The following is a 24,474-nucleotide window of genomic DNA, read 5'->3' on the forward strand; positions in this document are numbered from 1 at the left end:
AGTTTGTTTCTCTGAGGGAAACCGTTCCCTTTGTGTAGCATCAGGACGCTACAGTCAGAGTCAGTGTGCACAGTGTAAACGCGTTACATAAAACAATGATCCCCCGCAGTGAGAACATACAGGACACACCAGCTATTAGCATATGAATAATGCTGATGGCTGCAGAGTGGATGCATCTGCAAACTCATCAAACACAGTCTATTCTCAGAGCTGCTCACACATGGAGACCTTTTGTTCACAACAATGTGATAATCATTTAAAGCTCAGAGAGGCAGATTGATCCTGGTGTCACTGGGTGAAAATCCCTCAGTGAACACTGAGCTAATTGTAATTCATGTGGTCTGAGAGGAAACTAGACTTCTGCTCCTCTTGGCTGTTTTTAGGCTTTAAAAAATCTGTCCTGTCACTGGAGATTTTGTCCAATCACAGGTCATTTCAGAAAGAGGGCGTTCCTATTGGCTGTTCTTCAAATACAAATGTATGTTACCGTCTCTTCAGTGAAAACCTGACTCAATGGTGGAGTAGAAAGTTGCTGTTCCAGCATTGCCAACAACTGTCTCCACTGCAGAGCAACCCAACAAAGAGACGGACTGATCAAACAGAGTCTGAAAGAGAGTCTGACAATAAACTAAATAAAACACGTGTCAGTATCAGTGAAGAGTTTCAGACATGGAGACAACATGATGCTAACAGTTTAGCCTTCTGCTAACTGGAGCCAAAGACTCACAGCTGCAGCTTCAGGTTAACGTTTATGTAGCTAACGTTAGCGAGAGCCTCGAGTCACAGTGTGTCCTCCACCTCACTTCCTGCTGCTACAGACCACCTCACCGTGAGGAGAGCAGGCAGCAGCTCTGAAAATGGACCCCCAATCAGCAGCCATGGCAACCTGAATCCAGCCCACACAAACACCAGCTGAGGGACCAGACAACCCGACTCCCTCTTGAATTAGCAAATATTTTGTTGCTGCTGTTAACCGGCACCAAATGCTCACAGCTGCAGCTTCAAGTTCTGACTTATGAGCGACTTTTTCTAAGAGCTCTGACCATCTGAAATCATGAAGTACATCATCACCTCACCAACCAAACTAATCAAGAACCTGCCCAACTGCTGTGTGGTACATCAGTTGACCATATTAAACCCATTGTTCCGAAATCATCATGATGCCCTGTGGTTAAGGTCTGGTTAGGTTTAGGCACAAAAACCACTTGGTTAGGGTCAGGAAAAGATCATGGTGTGGGTTAAAATGAAAAAGAAAGTGAAAACACATAAGCCGTGAGCCTGCTCCACCTCAAGCCTTTCCCAGCTGACCCAGAGCCGGTCGCAGTGCACCATCAAGGCAGAAATACGCCCGCCGGGAGCCGTTCAGCACTGCGGACCGTCGGACTAGTGGGATGTTGGACCAATGGGCTGTCGGACCAATGACATGGACCCCATCAGGATGACTTCTTCTTCTTCTAACACCTTGGACACTGAGATCATCCCAAAGTCTGACCATGAGGAGGAGGAGACTCCTTGGTGTGGACGGCTTTCTGCGTTACACCTACAGACCTCTGATCAACGTGCTGAACCAGTGTTATTTTATTTCCATCCCATACCACAACTGCAAAAAGAGGATGTGCTCTAGGAACAATGATGACCACTCTCCTCCTGGGGAAACAGTCCACAGGGATGGCGAGTGAGAAGGAGGGACCGTGGGGCGGCTAACCAGCTGATTGTCATCTCATTTGTGGTCTGATATACAGCGAGACGAGGAGCTGAGCAAATGTTCTGCAGGCAACTCTGCAATAAAATGAGATTAAATAAATCGATGTATGTGAAACACTAAGTTACTGTGTGAAGCATGTGCATATGCCTGTGGTCATCTGGTGGGAGGGGCTTAAGACAGAGAGGGAGGAGCTGCAGGAGGAGGGTGTGATTTCAAATTATGCCTTTTTCAGATTTCTGTCTCCTCCAGCTTTTAGTGGTTCAACACACTCAGGATCCAGCTCCTAAAAACTGAGACACTTCCTGCCAGTGAAAATCAGGTTTTGGAAATGTTACTTTGGGTTTTGAAAAGTAGTTTTGTCTTTTACAGACCAATGGTTCGATCAATCACAACACTAATCAGCAGTCCCATCAATAATGGAAACAGTTATGACTGGCAGCCCTGACTCTGTGTGTCTGTTACATGCCTGCTCTTCACATGGGACATTTGTGCCCCGCATGGTTGTGCTCGCCGTGCAGGAGGGGTAATTGGCGATGGGCATGCTGCCCCACATCCTCTGTCATGCACTCTCCCTCCAGAGCACGCTGCTTTTATGTCTGTCTCACAATGGTGCCTCTATAAAACTGAAGGGGTCTGTGGGAGCTGCAGGGAGCGTCCATGCCAAGTAGACCAAATCTGCTCTGTGGAAACTGAACCTTTGTCTTTCAGAACATCAGGAAGGTTTGTGGAGAGATTTCAAAGAAAAACATTTGTGTTTACATAAAAAAAAATAATCAGAGTGCAGGTCTGAAAATAGACGTTATGATCAGCTCTGTAATTATCACACCGAGGACCATTTCACTGGTGAGTCATGTGTAAATGTGTGAGTAAGAGAAAAACGGCATATTTCCCCTCCTCTGCCCATCAGTGGATCTGCATTCATTACTGATGATAATGGAATTACTTTCCACAATTAGCATAATGGCACATAATGGGCTCAATGGACTCTTCGTGCCACCTTGACAAAGGCGGCCTGTGAGGCGTGCTATGTAACTGCGTATGCAGGCACACTGTGTGCACGGCGGGCATGGTGCAGTCAGACCAGCACTCTCTTACCAGCACTATCTAAAGACTATCTGAAGACAAGAACAGTCACTCAAATAGCTTGGTATCAGAATCATTCAACTACTTTTTTTGAGACAAGCATCGAGCTCCTTCATGTTGAGAGGCCACAGATTTACCCCGTATGTTCACAGGAAGCTTCATGCTGCTGTGGATAGGCCCGAGAAATACTGACTATACAGATGGACGTGGATTTGGACAGGATAATTGTAATAGTTTGTAGCCTAGAAGCCACAGAAACCACAGCACTAAAAACAGCTGGTTTGGGCTGATTTAGCTGCAGGAGGGTTTGAAAAGTTACCACAGACATTTGCGACGATTTTTCCACATCATTAGAACCCACTGCAAGTGACACAAGTTGACCAGAGTCATCGTGTTACATGAAGAACGAAGCCACATGCAGTTCCCTCAGCACTCAGGTGGTGACTGTGATATGGAGATAGAGGTCAGGTGAAATGTCACCTCATAATTGCACTAATTAATATTTTGATGTCAACAAATTGGTCAAATGACTGTTAGAAATGTGTCAAACTCTGCAGCGTGACAGAACCTTTTTCCCTCATTTGGATTTCCTGTATGTTTCACTCTCATCATCATCATCATCATCATTTAGCAGAAGGCTCTGATTAACAGACTGTACTCTACCTGCCGAGCACTAAAGGACACACTGGTAAAGTTAATGACTCACCGTTAAACACAGCGGAGCATTGAGCAGAAGAGCCGATATCTTGAACTGGTGGAGACCAGTAACAGGAGGATAAAAGGAGAGCGACTGCTGGACTTAAACTTTATCAGGTGTGCACAAACATGACACCAAATAAATGATGTTTCTTTGTAATTGCTGAATGTGATAACTGATTCATGCATTCACAGTTTGTATTATCAACTTCATGCCAATATAGTGTTTACTGCTTGTTCTGCTCTGGTCGTAACAAAATTGCTGAGCAAATCAGATGACTGAACTCATGAAATGGCAGTTACCAGAATAAATGTTGGCAATGAATGTTTCTGCAAACCACAGATATGTTATATCTGTACACTGTTCTGTCGTGGATACGTTAAACTTTATGTTTCTTTACTTTTCATCAGTGCTGTGGTTAACCTGTGGTTAGATTTAGGCACAAGAAACACGTTGGTAGGGTGAGGAAAGGACCATGTTTGGCTTAAAATACCCAGTGTGGTGGCACTATCTCTGTAGGACAGGCAGCAATGTCACGAGAAAAAGCAGCTGCTTTTCATGTCCTTATCCCGACAGGAAACACAGTGACAGGTCGCAAAAACACACCCACACTTGGTGGTTAAAACAGGGTATATGCAGGAATCCTGAGGTTAATTTCAATACCTTTTTAAGACCTTCCAAAAAAACCCTAAGACCTCATCGCCACTCCCAGCTGTCTTTAGCAGCAACGCATCTTTAACTTACTAAACAGTTGTAGTTTGCAATTAAATCTATGGAGCACAAACATACAACAGAACTCAGATAAGATGAGAAGGATTTTTTATTGTCTTTTGCTCCTCTGTTTGGCTCCTGGACATGCGCCGTCGCATGATGTCACACAGGTACGTGCACGGCCCCGAGTGGCAGTCCGAGTGTGTCTACCTACACATCGTTGTTTGTAATGGTCGCGAGGAGGAAAATAAATTATACATTCATGGATACTTTTTGTCAAAGCTTGAATGCCAAGAAAATTTAATACTTCATAAAATCGCGATTAAGACTTTCCAACATTTGATTTATCAACTTTTAAGACTTTTTAAGACCCCGCGGACACCCTGGTGTTGCTGCTGGAAACACTGCGATGTCTCAATAAAAAAACAACTGTTTCTGTTGTTTGTTGGTGTTGAACAGTGTTTGCAGCTTGGCAGGCGTCTCACCTCTGTGTCACCCCATCCACCATCGCCTCCACCTCCTGATGACAGAGCAGCTCCTACGTCACTTTGAAAATGTTGATATTATATGTACGACACATACAAACATGACGTATCTGTGGTTTGCAGAAACACAATGCCAACATTTCCTCCTGTGGACCAGCATAAAATACTGCAGAGCTGCCTCCGTCAGTTTCCACCAACACTGAGTGGTGTAGCTTCCACACATGGTATTTACAGCTGCTCTTTATGACACTGATGTGCCATAAATAATCACCAAACTAACCACAACGCTGACTGTTCAACACGTCAAATGGCCAAAAAAAAGGAACTCCACCTCTGGTTATATTTGGAAGCATGTGGGCAGGTGAAAGTGAACAACACAGTAAATCCATCCAGGAAAGACGAACTGACGGTCTCCCTGGATATCGTGGCCTCTGATGGTTTTACACATGAGCCCAGAGATGCACACATCACATCAGGGCACGAGTCGTATTCATGAGCTCTAAACCTGAGATCTGATTCCTGCTCCAGCTGCAGCAGACGCAGAGATGTGCTGTCTCCGCTCACCGAGTGCCTCTGATTCACTGATTATGAGGTAAGCCTGCGAGACGGCAGAGGAAAACATCCCCTGTGCAGCCGGCGGAGAGAGGGACTCACCTAATAAAAATGGATGTGGCACAACACGCACACAGTCACGCAGAAAAACAATACATCATGTCCTGGTTTCAAGCTGGGTTACATTAAAACACATTACTCAGTCGCTGCTATTTTTAAACCCCCACTCTTCCTGCGTGCTTACGACAAACTTCTCTCCAGCTAAATGTTACAGGTCAACAAATTCACTCTGGACTCAGGTCCTGTTGTGTGATGTCACTGCAGCTGCCCGGGCAGCGGGTCTGAGCAGTCACTCCTTCTGCCACCATTCACAAACACAGAGCCGCAGTGCCGACTTACACAACGACTCTTCTAGGAAAAGGGCGCAATCCTCTAAGAAACAACTGCCCCCGTCCAAAATATATCCTAAAAATATTATTTGGTTTTTGGTTGCCTAGCAACAAGACAACAACAAGCAACAGGAAGAGCCTTTAGATGATGATAAATCAGGGAGACGTAATGATTATAAAACAACATGAAGAGTCATGTGTGCCGGCGACAGTTGTGACGGGAACCTCTGCTGTGTTGTTGACACAGAGCTGCACTGAGAGACAATCACCTCGTCAGAGTTAGCTCCACGCACAACCATGCTCAACTCAAATTTATTTACACAGCACATCGACCAAGGTGCTGTGCAAAAAGAACGAGTCCCTAAAAACACACGAGAGGCAACACAACTGTCAGGAACACAGCTCAGACAGACGTCACAGAAAGCTTTGTCCGGACGACTCAGACGCTGATGAATAAAAGTAGGTTTGGAGCCTGGACTGGGACGAGTCAGTGGAGGAGGCAGATCTGATTGGGAGGGGGAGCTGTGTCACAGTTTGGGGGCAGACACCGCAAAGGCACAATCACCCCTGAGTCTGAACCTGGAGCATGGGACAGCCAGGAGCCCCAGGTCAGCTGACCTGAGGGTAGAGTAAGGGGTTAAGAGGTCTGCCATATAGGACAGGGCCACAATCAATCCTGAGCTTTACAGGCAGCCAGTGGAGAGACACTAACACAGGTGTGATACCTGTGAGGAGCCTGGCAGCAGCATCCTGAACCAGTCGGAGGCTGGACAGAGGGGACAGAGAGTTACTGTCGTCCATGCAGGAGGACATGAGAGCGTGGTGACTGTCTGCAGCTCTTTGAGGGAGAGTAATGGTTTTGGAGCAGCAACATTTCCTGCCTCCAGATGACACCTGGGCATCTGAAGATGACACAATATGAGAAATATGAGCACCAACTGCACCTGCATGAGCGACTTTAACACTGCCATAAACTATTCAAAGAAACACAGGATGCTTTGGGTCGACTGTGGACAAGTTAATGTCAGAGACTGATTGTCTAGATGTCCACTACCAACTCAGTTCAGTGGTCTAACTGATTCTCTCTTCACCCGTTACCATCCACTATCTTGAGCTGAATGAAAGCACAATGACCACGCTTACACCCTATGATTCCTCTATTATTCAGAATATGACAGTATCCCAGATTTGATATGGGTCATGTAAACACCACTTTCATTTAGATATTATGAGTTTGGCCGTTTTCTGAATGAAGCATTTACTGATTAAGACACGTGGGATATTCCTGAATTACCGGGCGGGCACAGGTAGTTTCCTCCCTCATCAAAATGAGGGGATGGAGGCAGCAGAGGGTCCGGCTCGGTCCAGCAGGGGAGAGTTCAGTACAGTAGTCTCAGTGTGTGCATCAGGGGATTTTAACAGCTCGTCCTAAACTGGACCAAATATAGAAAATGAGTCTGACAGTATTGATTACCGGCCAAACACAGACATCACAGTGAGCTGTGACTCGAACATCTGTCCAAACCCACACAGAGCAATCCTGTAATTACACACACACACACACACACACACAGCAGCAGCAGGCTGCGGCTTCCTGATGGAGCTCACACGAGGAAATGTGAGAAACAAGACGGAGAATTAACAGCAGCACCCTGACGTGTGTTTTTTTTAAAGAGTGCGTCATTTACAAAGAGTGAAACACTGCAAAGAAACAGACAAAACCACCTGATACCTGTGGGGGTATAAAAGAGGCGGTGGATTCAGGGGAGAGTTCACTATGAGGTGTGTGTGTGTGTGTGTGTGTGTGTGTGTGTGTGTGTCACAAAGCACCAAATTACTAACTAAATCCTGACCAAGGTAAAGCTTCAGTCTAACTCCTTACAACGAGACTGTAGATGTTTTAAAACTATTAAACCATGCTGATGACCTCACCTTCAGGACAACACTCTGCAGAGTTGTGCCTTCATGTCGGTACAAGAGTGAATCTCTACACACTGAGAGGATGAATAAATAATGACTGACTCATTCAGCCATTGCTTTGTTTCCTGAACTCTCCTTCATCTGAAATTCACCTTCACCTTTTCACTTCCGTCCTCCCGAGAGGAAATAATCAGTGTGCTCATTCACGGCTGTGCTGCACATATACATTTCATGACCCAGCATGTTGAGAGGATTTAGAGGACACGGCTCTGATTAAACCACAGAGTCGTTCATAAAGGAGAAACCACAGGGAAACGTCCCAGCTACAAAGGTGTCTGAATAAATCCATATCACACTTAAAGGCCCAGTGTGTAAAATGAGTTGAAAACAGTGACATCAGTGGTCAAATTCTAGATTGCAGGGCTCACTCGCTCACCTTTCCCGTCAGGTAAATGACGGTGGCCTCGTAGGGACAAAAAGCCTTACGCATTAGTTTTTCAGGAGTAGGTCTATCTAGTGACGAGGTGAATGTTTATTTAGAAATCTAAACCATGTTACGATATTGTAATGAATCCCTCACGAGCAGGAGACCAGAGGAGCGTTCGGGAAAAAGGCCTGTTTATTTGAGCACTCCAGAAACTCCGGTAACACTCCAGAGGGTAAAAGACTCCGTCCCAAACGCTGACTCTTCTAGCGTAACACACACACTTCATACACACATACTCGTTTACCATGCTAAGTGGGGACCCCCCTCCCCTCTCTGCTCCACCAATCTCCAGCCCGCACACTGACTGACAGCGTAGCCTGTAAACAGAGCTCAGCTGTTTATTTAGCCTAGCAATATCTCCGGACTATAGTAGCTGCAATGGACGACTTTGAACGTGATTTTGAAGAGTTTCTTGTAGCAGACACAGACCCAGAGCCATACCTGTTTGAGCCGGAGCACACAGATGAGGAACTCCATGTGTTTGATGCTGAGCGGGTGAGAACAGAGGCTGAATGCACAGAATGGGATTCGGTGCTACTGCTGCCATTGTTGGGGAGATATATCATCAGGAGGAAAAGCGCCGCAGAGAGTGCATCACAAGGAGTGAAGTAGCGTCTTCTTTTCCTCGCAGATGACGGTTCGGGTTCATTCTCTCCTGTTGCGTGGTAAGTGTGGTCCATTCGCAAACTTTATAACTAAAAAAACTTTTCACTACTCTCCATCGACGAACTACTAACACTCTCTGCTGTTTCCTCCTCCTTCTTCCTTCCTTCCGCTGTCTTCGTTGGTTTATTTATACACGCGAAACGCGCTCTCTGGCTGGCTGGATTGTCCGCTCGGTCTGCCGTACATACATGGCGGCACAAGATGGCGACCTCTCTAAAGCAAGGCCCTTGCTATATATACAGTGGTGGAAAAAAGTTTTCGGACACCCCATGCATTTGTGAAATATTGCATTAAGAATCACTCTTAGGTCTTCAAGTGCAATTTCTTTTAGTACAGTCACAGCCAAAATACTAAATAAATCCTAAAAAAGCCATTAAAAACTTAAAATTGATTGGTTCCATAAAAATACATAAGAAATTTTGAGTATTGGGTCATTTTGGTACCAGTGATGAAGGTCGTTCTTTTTATTAAAAGACACAATTTTTGTTGCCAAGCTTCGTGTCTACATAAAGCCAGCACATTTGAAAGTTCTTCAGACACAAAAATGGCTAAAACAAGGAACCTAACGCAGGAAACACGCCTGAAGATAAAGATTCTCAGCCAGGAAGGGTACAGCTGCCGCCAGATAGCCAGCAAGTGCAGATGCAGTCCTTCAGCAGTTGGATACACTCTGCAGAAATACAGATGAACCAACAGCTTGGAAGACAAACCAAGATCTGGGCGTCCAAGGGTTTCTTCAGCAAGAAATGACCGCATCCTGATCCGCATGTGCAGGCAAAACCGCCGAATGACATCACAGGAGCTTCAGCAGCAGTGGTCAAACCAAACTGGTGTCCAGTGTTCCACCCGCACTGTACGTGGCCGACTTTTAGATCATGGCTTAAGGTCCTACAAGGCTATCAAGAAGCCCCTGATCAATGAGAGACAGAGGTTAGCCCGGCATCGTTGGGCCCAGGCACACAAGAACTGGACAGCCAGGAACTGGAAGAAGATTTTGTGGTCAGATGAGTCCAGTTTCCAGCTTTATCTTCCTCCTACTAATGTGAGGGTACGCAGAAGGCCCGGCGAAGCATTATCTCCAGCATGTACAGTACCTACTGTCAAGCATGGTGGAGGCAGTATCATGGTTTGGGGATGCATGAGTGCTGCTGGTGTTGGTCATCTCACTGTCTGTGATGGCACATTGAACTCTACCAAGTATTGTACCATTCTCGAAACCCACATGCTCCCTTCTGCGCGTGCACTGTTCCGTCAAGGTAAAAACTGGATGTTTCAACAAGATAATGGCCCTTGCCACACATCCAAGGCCAGTAGAACTTGGCTGCAGGAGCACAGTATCCAGGTCTTAGAGTGGCCAGCTCAATCCCCGGACATGAGCCCCATTGAAAATCTGTGGTGGATTATCAAAAGGTCTGTTTCAAAGCATAAACCAAAGAATTTAGAAGAATTAAAAGCAGTAATTCAAGAAGAATGGGACAAGATTACCCCTCAACAGTGTGAAAGGCTCGTGGGGAACATGCCAGCCAGGATTAGAGCTCTACTACGTGCCAATGGCAGGACTACTAAATATTAATTTGATGATGTGATGGTTTATTTATTTTTTGTTCAGTTTTGAACACATTCTCTGTTATTTGTTGACTTTGATACCGACAATGTTGAGAACTGACATATTGAAACTGTCAAGAATTTAGTTTTGTTAGTTTTTCTTGTAAACAATAAACAAAAAAATATAATTTGTATTTGTTTGTATCTGTCCAATGCAGCCACACCTTTTGAAACACAAAAAAGATTTTTCCACAAATATTTCATGATAATATTTGAGATTGTGTAAAATTTTAAGGGTGTCCGAAAACTTTTTTCCACCACTGTATATATAAAAGCATAATTATAAGGCTACAAAAACCAAACAAATTTTACTTTATAGTGATTATACACTTGTATAAACATATTAATGGGTAGAATATTCAGATTCAGATTCAGATTGACAATAAACCATGCCAAATATTACACACTGACCCTTTAACACATGAGTACAAGCAACACAGAGTCACAGAATCAGCTTTACTGGTCCAGTATGTTCATTAGGGTTGGGTACCGAAACTCGGTACTTTTTGTACTTAGCACCGATTCACGTCGGTACTACCGAGTACCGATCTACTTAAAATGAATCGTGCCAAATTTCAGTACCTGAGGTGGAGGCGGAGCGAGAGCGCATGACTCACACCTCAGACTCAGCAACAATGGCGACAAAAAAAAAGTGCAGACAAAGGTTAACGTGCAGCACTGTTCCTAAATGTTCTCAATAAAATGTTGAAACTGAGAAGTTTAGACTTTAAAAAGTACCGAAATAAGGTACCGTTTGGTACTGGTACCGAATTCCAGATACCGGTACCGTATCGGTTCAATTATGAACGGTACCCAACCCTAATGTTCATACACATTAACAAGGAATCAGACTGATCTGGTGTCTCTGCTCTCAGTGGGCCTCATTTGTTCTCACCACCGTGTGTGTGTGTGTGTGTGTGCGTGTTAGTGAATCAGGATCTTTCTAAACAGACGGACACGTGTTGCAATCTACTGAACATCATGTTAGTTCAGGCAGGACGCGATGTGAAGCTCAGCTCACATCCCAGCCACATCAGCTGATCTCAAGCAGCCGGATCAGCTGATTGATGAATGGAGTCAGCTGATAGATCACATGATTCCTTTCTACACAACCCATTAGCAGATCTCATTCAGAGCGCCCTGTTTAAACCGCTCTGACCTGCCTACTGTTGCTGCTTCCTCTCCAAGCTGCTTCACAACCTGCCTCCACCTCAGCTCCTCCTTTTCATGCTGTGTCTGACTGATCAATGTCAAAGAGCCATCACTGACCTGAGTCAAACACACTGTGTCATCACCTATACTGAGAATCATTCAGCTTCACTCAAACGTGCACTAATGGGTCACCTCGTGCAAAAATGCTTTTAATGTTATTTTGTATTGGGATGACTGTGTACATGTTTGTGTTGTGTACTTATTACTAGAGTTGTACCGATACCGATACCAGCATCAGAAATGCCTCTGATACTGCCTAAAATCAGCGAGTACAGCCTATGACCAATCCAATACCACGTAATGCCTCATGTCACTGCTCATACACATGCTATTGTTTGAACATCGCCATCGCGATGTGCGCATGTGTGACAGTCACAGTGCAGGACATGCAATGTTTTCTCTTTTTTTAGAACATGTGAACTTTTGTTTTGCTTCAGAAGAGCAGCTCTGACGAGAGCTCTTTGCTCTGCTCTTTGCTCTGCTCGCCTCTCTGACAACAGCAGCCCCTCCCCCTCTCGTGCACACGCTGCAGTCACACACTGAAAATGAGCGACATGCAGGAAGGACTACATGACTTTTCTGCCCGTTCTGAAAGTCACTATGTCACATTACACAATTGTGGAGTCATGAAATCATGCCGTGACTTGGCCGACAGCCATGACACACTACACGATGGTACTCACCAATTATCCCCGGTCGTCTTTCACGGCGTGTGTGATGTCATCGGGTTATTCTTGTCCTATTCTTATTGCTTTTACTATTATTTGAGTCACTGTGTGTGTTCATGTGCCAGCAGATATGTTGTTGTAGTAACCTAAAAGCATCAGCAGATGGCAGGAGCTACATTTGAAGTGCCGGACGTAAACATTCAAGCTACTGTATCTTCCACAACCAAGTTCCTACAAATGTTTCACAATAAAAGCCTATTTAGAAAATGGAGGGCTTCTCTCAGCCGAAGTTATAAGGGGCTTTTAATTTGAAACACCTTCAGGAAGTGTTGAGTTTGAAATGACGGCATGAAGCATTAACTTTATCAAGACAACGGGAGCGGATAAAAAGGAAATATATAAAGAGACAGAGGGATTAATAAATAACGGACTGTCTATAATGTAGTCTGTTTCACATGAAGCTGTTAGCCTCTGCAGCTGTGCTGAGCAAAAGACACTATTTGTTAATGTTCTTACTTTAAGCCATCTGGTGAAAATTTTTGTATTTGTTAACACAAGCCCTACATTCATTGTGTGGCTGCACTTTAACCTGTGTCTTGATCTGTGTCAACACGATAATAATAATAATAAAAAGTTTTATGGCATTCATTCTACTATTATGTATTTATTTCTTAATATTTTACACAGAGTTTTAGGAGTTGAGACATACAACAATTCATATCCCTTCCATTGTTATTTTACGCACTGCTATCGGATCGGTACTCGGTATCGGCAGATACCTAAGGTTCAGGGATCAGAATCGGTATCAGGAAGGAAAAAGTGGTATCTGTACATCTCTAATTATTACTGTCTATTGTTCCATTATTTTATATTCAGGTATAGCACAGCACATTGTGTGACTGATGTATCGGTGTATTTATTCTCAAACTTGGTGAACAGCACCTTTAAAATGTCCAAACACCTTAAAATAAAGAGGTATAACAATAATACCTGAGGTGTTTGTAAGTCTCAGTCTCAGGTCAGCTCATGGGACCATATCGTTGGCGCCATGTTGGAGCTCGTGTGATGACCTGAGACAGATGTTCTGTTTTTACTCACTGATCCTTGGAAATATCAGAATGGCCCAATTCCAGTCCGGCCCCTAAAGACTCAGGCCCTGAACCCTCACTGACTTAACTGACGTCAGCTGTAAGTGATTGAGTGTGAGAGTCTGAAAGGGCTCTGGATGCTACAAATAGGAATGGGACAGCACTTATCCCCCTCTCTACAAAATGTTGTTGACACTGGCAGCTCTGGGCGTGATCATTTATTGGTTATTGTCAGCACGCACAAGGCGTGTGAGGAATAGACTCCCTGATCAGTCAATCCTTATCCAAGCACTTGCGTTGCAAAATGGGCAAGAGGTAAGTTTGGAATAATGAATTTACTGTGTTTTTACCATATGTATGCTTTTTCTAAACTAGCATCAAAAGTGTTGTAAGTGATACAGTGATATCTATCCTATACACACATACACACACACACACATATATATACAGTACAGGCCAAAAGTTTGGACACACCTTCTCATTCAATGCATTTTCTTTATTTTCATGACTATTTACATTGTAGATTCTCACTGAAGGCATCAAAACTATGAATGAACACATGTGGAGTTATGTACTTAACAAAAAAAGGTGAAATAACTGAAAACATGTTTTATATTCTAGTTTCTTCAAAATAGCCACCCTTTGCTCTGATTACTGCTTTGCACACTCTTGGCATTCTCTCCATGAGCTTCAAGAGGTAGTCACCTGAAATGGTTTCCACTTCACAGGTGTGCCTTATCAGGGTTAATTAGTGGAATTTCTTGCTTTATCAATGGGGTTGGGACCATCAGTTGTGTTGTGCAGAAGTCAGGTTAATACACAGCCGACAGCCCTATTGGACAACTGTTAAAACTCATATTATGGCAAGAACCAATCAGCTAACTAAAGAAAAACGAGTGGCCATCATTACTTTAAGAAATGAAGGTCAGTCCGGAAAATTGCAAAAACTTTAAATGTGTCCCCAAGTGGAGTCGCAAAAACCATCAAGCGCTACAACCAAACTGGCACACATGAGGACCGACCCAGGAAAGGAAGACCAAGAGTCACCTCTGCTTCTGAGGATAAGTTCATCCGAGTCACCAGCCTCAGAAATGGCAAGTTAACAGCAGCTCAGATCAGAGACCAGATGAATGCCACACAGAGTTCTAGCAGCAGACCCATCTCTAGAACAACTGTTAAGAGGAGACTGCGCCAATCAGGCCTTCATGGTCAAATAGCTGCTAGGAAACCACTGCTAAGGAGAGGCAACAAGCAGAAGAGATTTGTTTGGGCCAAGAAACACAAGGAATGGACATTAGACCAGTGGAAATCTGTGCTTTGGTCTGATGAGTCCAAATTTGAGATCTTTGGTTCCAACCGCCCTGTCTTTGTGAGACGCAGAAAAGGTGAACGGATGGATTCCACATGCCTGGTTCCCACTGTGAAGCATGGAGGAGGAGGTGTGATGGTGTGGGGGTGTTTTGCTGGTGACACTGTTGGGGATTTATTCAAAATTGAAGGCACACTGAACCAGCATGGCTACCACAGCATCCTGCAGCGACATGCCATCCCATCTGGTTTGCGTTTAGTTGGACGATCATTTATTTTTCAACAGGACAATGACCCCAAACACACCTCCAGGCTGTGTAAGGGCTATTTGACCAAGAAGGAGAGTGATGGAGTGCTGCGGCAGATGACCTGGCCTCCACAGTCACCGGACCTGAACCCAATCCAGATGGTTTGGGGTGAGCTGGACCGCAGAGTGAAGGCAAAGGGGCCAACAAGTGCTAAACACCTCTGGGAACTCCTTCAAGACTGTTGGAAAACCATTTCAGGTGACTACCTCTTGAAGCTCATGGAGAGAATGCCAAGAGTGTGCAAAGCAGTAATCAGAGCAAAGGGTGGCTATTTTGAAGAAACTAGAATATAAAACATGTTTTCAGTTATTTCACCTTTTTTTGTTAAGTACATAACTCCACATGTGTTCATTCATAGTTTTGATGCCTTCAGTGAGAATCTACAATGTAAATAGTCATGAAAATAAAGAAAACGCATTGAATGAGAAGGTGTGTCCAAACTTTTGGCCTGTACTGTAGAATAGATGCTGACCTATGGTAAGGGGGCATAAAGGGCTCACTCACTGACTCACTGACTTGACGATTTGACAGTGGGACGGCCCTCACACACTCACGCACTTCACATGAACGCGCCTCTAAGTCAGTGAGTCTGTAAGGGATCGGATTGGAATTGGGCCAATCTGTTTAAGAGGTGACACTCCCCGTGGACAGGTGTGCATCTGGGTCCCACAGGCTGCAGGTGAGTACAGTCACATCACACTATCCACAGAGTTCACACATACTAATAACCTTTATGTCTTTACATCACAAATGTTTCTTTACCACAGGATTCAGTGTCCATACTCACACACAAACAAGGTGCAAGGTGTCTTCACACACACACGCAGTCTCCTCTGTCCCGTCCGCGGTTGCTAGCTAACTATAGCTAACCAAAGCTAACCGTAGCTAACTAGCTAACAAGCTAATTAGCCTCAGGTCACCACCTGCTCGGAGCTCATGTCGCTGATCAAACCAGTGACTGAAAACAGCTTCAAACACACTCCTCTGGTGTTATAACAGAGCTACAGATACAAAACCCTGCTGCTAACAATATAAACACAGTTATTCTGTGTGTGACAACTGCACACTGAGCCTCACCAGAGCGTTCGTGAATAACTTGTCACTCTGCAGTTACACCTCCAGAACACTAGTGGGCAGTGGAGTTCCCGACCGTGGTGCTGTAAAAGTCTGGCTGATTCAAAACGCACATTAAACACACATTAAACACGTTAAACACACATTAAACACACATTAAGCACGTTAAACACACATTAAACACACATTAAACACACAGTAAACACATATTAAACACACATTAAACACACAGTAAACATGGCTTAATAGAGACAGTTTCAAACACAAATCAGCTTCACTATAACTCGCAGCATTCACAGACAAACACTTGTCTTTATCTGGACACATTTTCCAAGCAAATACAACATGCTAACGTTATTAGCACAAGCCTATGGCATTTTACATTGTATAAATTAGCCTAGCAGCTAGCAGAGATTTGCTCTGCTCATATTTCAGCCAGGATAAATCACACACAGTGTGTGGAGGCTTTATTGTCTTCACAATTTATTGTTTCTTATCTGTGAAATTAAAGTAAATCAAAGCTTTGTTTCCACTGAGGGAAATGGTTTCAGCTTACAGAGACAGACAGGAGGTCTGCGTCACTGTGACACTGTGGAGTTACATTTCTGGGGAGGTGACGTGTGTCACTTTTATATGTCCCACCGGAAACCCGTTAGGTTAACAGGCTCATCTGTGATTAGCACTGATTGGCTGATGACAGATTGACTTCCGGTGACCCAACACACAAATGACAACAGGGCCTGATGTGTTCAAGGACATGCAAAATGTAGGAAATTCTAAAATCTACAGCAAAATACATGTCAACACTAAAACTCTGTGTATTTGTTAGCAACATGTCATTACTCTCAGCAGCACAGACACTGAGCTGCTCTCACAATGAGCCGAAAGAAAAGTCTTACTTCACAATAAGCACCAAGCTAACTCCTGCTAGCCACCGCTAACAGAGCTACATCAGTCACATCCTGTTGGTTAGGCCAACAAACAGAAACAAGACGCCGCTGTGAGACTGAAAAATGATGTGATAACAGAAAGATAATTCAGTCTGAATATGAGACCAGAGATCTGCCTCTGCTGATGATGATTAACAGGATTATTTCCTCACATCACATCATATCAATAATCCTCACAGAACAGGATGACATTATCATCACACCAGCTCTCAGAGGAATCACCCATAATTCCATATTAGAGATGCGTACCATAATTATTCAGAATTCCTCCTGCAAATAACATCACCATGAGTCTGAATTCCTCTGCAGCAAACAAACTAATTAAAGTTAATGAATGTCAGATGAACGAAGCCCAACAGCCAAGTGTTGCTCTGCACACAACAGCGGAAACACAGCTGAGTGGAAACCATCCATCAGTCTGAAATCTGCTGCTGATTACAGCAACGCACAGACATCAAACGCACCAGACACCTTCTCTTTATTAGACATGCAACAGGTTGTTTCAACAAAAATAAAACTCTTTTCAGCGAGTAACTCACTTTCTAAAACTTTCAACCTCGACATCATGCTGCTTTAAATACAGCATGTTCTTATCAGTCTGTCTCAGCATTTAGTTTGACTCTCTGTTGAAATGTTTTTATAACTCAAACCTCACTGCACAACATCAAACCAGTGAACACAGTGACACCAGTTGTTCAACTGTGGTGTCAGATTTAATCCATCCATACAAACACAATAACACTGGTTTGGTCATTTTGACTTCATCACATGCTCCAAAACTATTTTCAACACAAACTGCTTCATATTGATTCAGAGCTTCAAAAGCTTCATCTCCATCTCCTCGTCACAACATGGGACATCAAGGAGGAGCAGGAGAGTCTGCTAGAGGTCACCCCGACTGTGAACTATTCAACGATTCATTCAGACGCCTGATTCTACTGCAGTTTAATATTCACAGTGTGGATGGGGCGATATGACCCTAAAATAGTGATCATATTTAAGGGTATTTTGCAATAATGATGCTGCACTCCTAGTGTCTGTTAATAAAGCTCATTCTCTTCCTCTTACATTTCTTTAGGTGTATTTCTTTTATGGTCTTTTTCTAATTTGCACACGAAAAAAGAGTTGAAACACCAAGAAAAATAAAAAAAAAATCTTGAAATATCGCAACTGTCTGGACACTTGGGGAACGTGGGAAGGTTGGTGTGTTTATAAAAGGTAACTGCGACAAGTGCAATGGAAACAGATCCAGTGAGTAAATGATGACGTACAGTCATTACATAGGCGACTGCGAGCTCTGTCATTGTCATCAATAAAAACAATAAATAAAACCTTTTTTATTTTTCATCTCTGATGGTTCATATCACACACAGGAGGGCTGTGACCAGAAGAACACACTGCTGTAATATTAGCTGTTCAAAACTCTCTGTGTCCACTGTCCACTGTGCTCTCTGTTATCATCCATCCTCTGTTTTCCTTCCTTTGAGGTGTGATCAGCACTTTTTTAATGACGTCACCTCGTTGCACCTTCTTCTTCTGCAGTGGCACCTGACTGGAGAATCAGCACCACCTACTGCTTATGCCAATTAATCAATTTCCAATATTCACAGAACAGTAATGAACAGACAAGCACATATATTTGCATTTTTTTTTCCAGATTTTCCAAAAAAATATGTGGTTGACTATTGCTCTAAATTGGAATGTAAACCTGACAACATTCAGACATTCAGACACACCGAGGAATAAACGACAGTGAGCAACAGCTCCTAACGAGCGAGCCAGCACAAGTGTGCACGCACAGAGCTACGTTCACAAACACCGATGACATAATGCCCTCTAGAGGCCATTAGGTGCAGGCACAGTGAGGCAGTTAGTGTTACAAAACAGCAAAAGGCTGATGGAAAAGAAGATGGACTGAGTGCAGGTTGCATCACAGCTGCCAGATGAAAAATGTTGGCGTGATATGTTCCTGCAAACCATGAATATGTTATATATTTGTACGTTTCAAATGTATCGTATCAACATTTCTAAAGTGACGCAGTATCACGAAGCCTAGGTGATACACCTGCCAAGCTGCAGACCGCTGTTCAAGACCAGCTAACGACAAACTGGGTGTTTTTCAGCAACTCATTGTCGTGTTTCCACCAGAGATGGAGCTGCAAAAAGTGAATGTTTCTACAGAGACATCACTGTGTTTCCTGACAGAATTGTGCCACCAAAATCTGGTATTTTAAACCAAAACATGATCTTTTCTGAACTATAAGCAAGTGTTTTTTTTAATTAAACCTAACGAAGCATTAACCACAGTGTAGTTAGAACATAAAGAAACACAAAGGTCCAACCTCTCCACATGATAACATACAAATGTAACATATCAGTGGTTTGCAGAAACGTACAGTGCCATCATTGTTTCTGGTGACTGTGTTGTGCGTCACTACTGTGTTAGTTTAATCATGGTGACATCGTCAAAAGGGGCAACCAAAGAGGATCAGCCATCCACAAGCTTACCGGACTCTCTGTTGCCCCTCCGTCTCCTCCAGCTGTTGTACCAGAGTGTTATTCAGCCCATCATACTGCACTGATCCTCCTGCTTCTTTAGCAGGGCCAAACTCAGACACATCATCACCACTGCTGTCAGGATAACTGTTCTCCCCACACCCAGCCTCACAGAGTTAAACCCACTGCCCTCTGGGTGCAGGTACACACACTGAGGTGCAGAGGGGCTCGCTTTGGGAGGAGCCTGATCCCCACGACTGCCTTGATGAACAGGCCTCACTGACCACTGACCAGTCCAACATGTTACTGTGCTGTTGTACAGTTTATATGACGTCAACCATGTTGTTAGAGTGTGCTGTTATCTGCTGTGGTCTGATAAGGACAGTGCTGGGAAAGAATCTCTCCTCAGGGACAATAAAGGTTGAGTCTGAGTCTTATCATCGACAGCAGCAAAGAGAAGAAAAGTTCAGCTACTTGTTTTAAATTATTAAAAGATCTGATAAACTCCTGTATCTGTGTTTATATAAGAACACACACTGCACACACATCCTGAACACTGTGTGTGAACAGACACACTGCACACACATCCTGAACACTGTGTGTGAACACACTGCACACTGAGACGCATCCTGCAGAAGTTGTGTGTCTCAGTGTGACCCAGAACACACAGCGATGAGCAGGCCGTCCATGGCCGGAGGTAAAACACACACAGGTGCTCCCGGGGACACACTGAGAGGAGCTGATGGTGTTTGTGAAAGAGAATCTGTTGCTAAGTTACAGCAGCAGTTTTCTGGACTCACGGGGGAATGCGTCAGCAGTGGTTTCTGAACGCTTCTCTGGTTTGCCCTGCGTCCATGTTTGGATCAGATCTGATCTGCAGAACAGCAGCGTCCTCTGTCACACTGCGCGGCCGCCGGGCGCTCCCGTTATAAAACACCATTAAACTACACAAACAGCAGTTGAGACGATATATTTTCACACTGCCACAGGGGACAGGAAGAAGAGATGAAGCCAGCAATGTGAAATCTGATGTTTAGATTCTGATATAGACTCTTTTCCCGAGGGGGGACTCTGTCTCCTGGCTCTGCAGTCCATGCAGGAGAGCAGGGTGGTTAAACGTCTGTCCACAGAGTCTCACAGGGAAATTAAAAGCATGTCTAATAGCAGGCTGGGACCGGAGGGATGAGTTTAAGAAGGCAGGTAAAAGACAGAGAGATGATGCAGACATCTGTTTTGAGTTTCCACACATTACAAGCTACGGGCCATTCAATCAGACAGACAGAAACCCTGTTACTGCTGGAGTCCTGCCAGCTGCCACTGGTCAGACTCATGTCCTGCTCCATGAGTGTGGAGCGAAGAATGGAAACAGCTTCTCAACCAAACAGTCCCAGGAAACAAACGCAGGAAGTAACTCAGGGCTCTAAGGCTCATGTTTGCATTTTTACTTTATCTAAAGAATTGTTACGAGGAGGCAACAGGTCAGAGCGGAGATCAGGTCTGTGCTGATGTCGTGACTTTCTGCTCTGATGGACGGAGGACAGAAATGTGCAGAGACACTGTAGAGACCATCTGTCCGTTCCTTTTCCTCTTTATTGAATAACCTGATAAAGCTGTTTGACTTTTGGTTTCCTCACTGGGCTACTGTTTGAGTTGCTCTTTTTCATACTAACTGAAAGTCATTTAAAGGGTTAACTCCAAAGGTGCTGATTTAACACAGCACGCTGTGTTCACAGGTCTCAGGGCGTACGACTGTAATATTAAAGCCTTCAGTGGCTCCAGAGGGAGCTGTGTGAGGTCTGATAAATGTCCTCAAGTGATGTCACTTGAGTCAGCATCGGCTGGAGCTGAGGCTTCATCATCATCCTCACTGTGACCTCGTCACATGTCCACGTTTGGTCATGGACTTTCCACGTCCACATATGACGTCCAAGGTACCCTGGGTGTGTTGGTTGTTGACGTTCTGGGACGCCGTGTCAACTTCAGCCTGTTACATGCATTGTCTGTTTTCAAAATACACTTCTGTTTTCACAGGAAATGTACAGTTTGATACAGTCTCTTTCAAAATAAAAGCACTGCATTGGTACAACACCGCCAACTGATGTTTTTCTCAAACTGTAAAGTTTGTATCAAACACAGTTTATCTTTATGGATTATAGTGATGCAGAATTGACAGGAATACTGTCGACATGTGACGCCTTTTATCTTGTGTTTCTAGAGTGATGTGTTTCTGTAGACACATGAGGAATTGTTAAAATGTGATATTTCTTAAAGGCAGTTTGGTGTAATATTTCCCACCAGGAGCAGGATGGGAAATAATCTCAGAAGGAGTGTGTGACTAAAAACTTTTAAAGTATGGTAAGCGTTACTTGGCACCCAAATTTTGCACCATTTAATAAACAAGGCGGCGTTGGACAGACCTGAAATGCACTTGCACCAGACCGTGTGCCACAGATCATTTAAGGCCTTATATTTTCTGCTCTGTTGTATCGATCCTTATTTTACTGCCCACTGTGAGTGTTCGCCTCCTGTTAGAGGTGTTCAGGGCACGTCCAGCTGGTAGGAGGCCCCGGGGCCGACCCAGAACACACTGGAGGGATTATATATCTCATCTGGTCTGGGAACACCTCAGGGTCCTCCAGGAGGAGCTGGACAGCGTCACTGGGGAGAGGGACGTCTGGAGCACTTTGCTCAGCCTGCACACGACCTCAGATAAGCGGTTGAAAATAGAACTGTGAGTGTGACAGTCCTCTGGGAGTGCAACACTACATCAGTGGAATACTCTTTGAGATGGGAACATAATGTGTCCATACAGACTCCTGACAGTGGTACCAGCCTCTGTCTGCTCTCTGTACACAGGTGGTTAAATGTTTCTTATGGTATTAGAGTTGAGTCTCACCTGGAATGAACCACAGATGCATCGTGGGTATTGACACTCACATTTTAAGTCCACTCAGGGCTCTTATCTGGAGTCTGAATAACATTGTTCTTCACTGACCAAACACACCACACCACACTAATGTGCTCCACACTAATCTCTGTGTAAACACACACTGAACGTGAATCTCTGTGTAACGTCACCTGTTCAAGGAACCAAATATGTGATATGACTGGACTGATGTAAACTGATGACGACAGAGAGGAGTGTCGTGGGAATGAAGGTGTGAACAGGTAAATCATCTTCCACTGGGGCTGCAGCCTGACCTGACCCTGCAGAGCACTGTGGACACTGACCTCTCTGCTGATATGAGCCACGACGAGGACGCTGCAGCTGAAAGCTTCACTCAGCATGTCAAGAAGGAAAGTGATGAAGTGTCACATTAAAGGGACAGTTCAGAGCTTTTGAATTGTGGCTGCATGAGGTCATTATCCATAATCAGTGTGTTACATACAGTAGATGGCGGGCGGCACAACATGGCCTCACTGCAGAGTAGTCGAAAACAGATGCTTGGTCAGTGACGTCCGGCGTCAGACACTAATGAAAAAGCCGTCCTTCACATTGGCACGTCCCCATTATTGCATAATGGTGCACGGCGGGGTTTTAATTTAACGTGAGTTCTTCTTTAAACATGGGCATATTTCCTGGTTGCAGTCGGGCCCCTCCACCCTACGGGCCCAAGCACAACCACACTGCCTGCACTGCCTTTATTTATGCTCCTGGTGGCTTTGGTGTTTAAAAGGGTTAGTTCGGATTCATCACAGTCACACAAACTAACTAACTAATCTTAGCAGCGGTCGACCAGCAGCTCCTGAGTTCAGAGGTTGTGTGTTGTTGTCAGAGGAGTCTGGCTTTGTCGAGAGCAGAGATAATGGCTTCTCCTTCAGAACACGCTGTCTGACGGTGAGAGGTGAAAATACTCTCAATATAGCGTACACTGAAACTGATGTTGATTGTTTTAGGTGGCTAAATACATTTTGTTGCTGACCCGTCCACAGCAGTTCACTGCTTAGCTTTAGTGTCAGTACTCCTGCTGCTTCTCCAAACTGACAGCATGCCGACTGCCATCTACTCTATGTAACACACTGACTATGAATATGTGCCTCACTTCAAAAGATCCAAACTGTCCCTTGAAGTGTTGTGACTCATGTGTCTCTGGTGTCAGGAGGCTCTGGGGCCACCAACAGAGAAGAGTGGTTGTGAACAGACTCGTGCTTCATCTTTACTGGACACTTTAACTAGTCCAACAGACAGAGAGCAGTGTATCACCACACAAACACCTGTGTGAGTGTTGAACATTAGAGTGAAACCCTGGTCCTGGTCCCAGTCCTGCATGGATGTGAACTATGGTTCCAGCTCATATGAGACTCAGCATATTCCTGCGAGCACACACACACACACACACACACACACACACACATAAGAAACGCCAGTATCTGTGGATCTCACATAAACAGCAGTAATGTGACGGAGCGACGAGCCGGGTCCTATGTAAACAGGAGAGAGGAGATATGCTAAAAACAACAGCATGGTGAGGAAAGAACAACAAATACAGCAGCTCGTTCCCACACACTCACATCAACACAGCCAATGACAATGTGGCTCTGGCAGAAAACACAAACAGATGCAGGGTCACATGCCATTCACACAGAACAACCAAACTATCAGCCTGCTCTGGGCTCATATGACCAAACTGCAGACTCTGACACGTCACATCTTACACACACTCTGCTGTCCTCCATCCTCTCTGCTGTCCTCTGTCCTCCGTCCTCTCTGCTGTCCTCCGTCCTCTCTGCTGTCCTCTGTCCTCCGTCCTCTCTGCTGTCCTCCGTCCTCTCTGCTGTCCTCTGTCCTCCGTCCTCTCTGCTGTCCTCTGTCCTCCATCCTCTCTGCTGTCCTCCGTCCTCTCTGCTGTCCTCCGTCCTCTCTGCTGTCCTCTGTCCTCTCTGCTGTCCTCCGTCCTCTCTGCTGTCCTCCATCCGCTCTGCTGTCCGCTGTCCTCCGTCCTCTCTGCTGTCCTCCGTCCTCTCTGCTGTCCTCCGTCCTCTCTGCTGTCCTCCATCCTCTCTGCTGTCCTCTGTCCTCCGTCCTCTCTGCTGTCCTCTGTCCTCCGTCCTCTCTGCTGTCCTCTGTCC

General features: G+C 44.7%; 1 protein-coding gene across 1 annotated transcript in view; it reads right to left on the minus strand.

Annotated features, from left to right (window-relative positions):
* adcy5 (adenylate cyclase 5) overlaps positions 1–24,474 on the minus strand; it is a 115,109-nt gene that overhangs the window by 80,644 nt on the left and 9,991 nt on the right. The window lies entirely within an intron of this gene.

Source organism: Epinephelus lanceolatus, chromosome 14 (genome assembly GCF_041903045.1).
Source record: "Epinephelus lanceolatus isolate andai-2023 chromosome 14, ASM4190304v1, whole genome shotgun sequence".
NCBI classification, from domain to species: Eukaryota; Metazoa; Chordata; class Actinopteri; order Perciformes; family Serranidae; genus Epinephelus; species Epinephelus lanceolatus.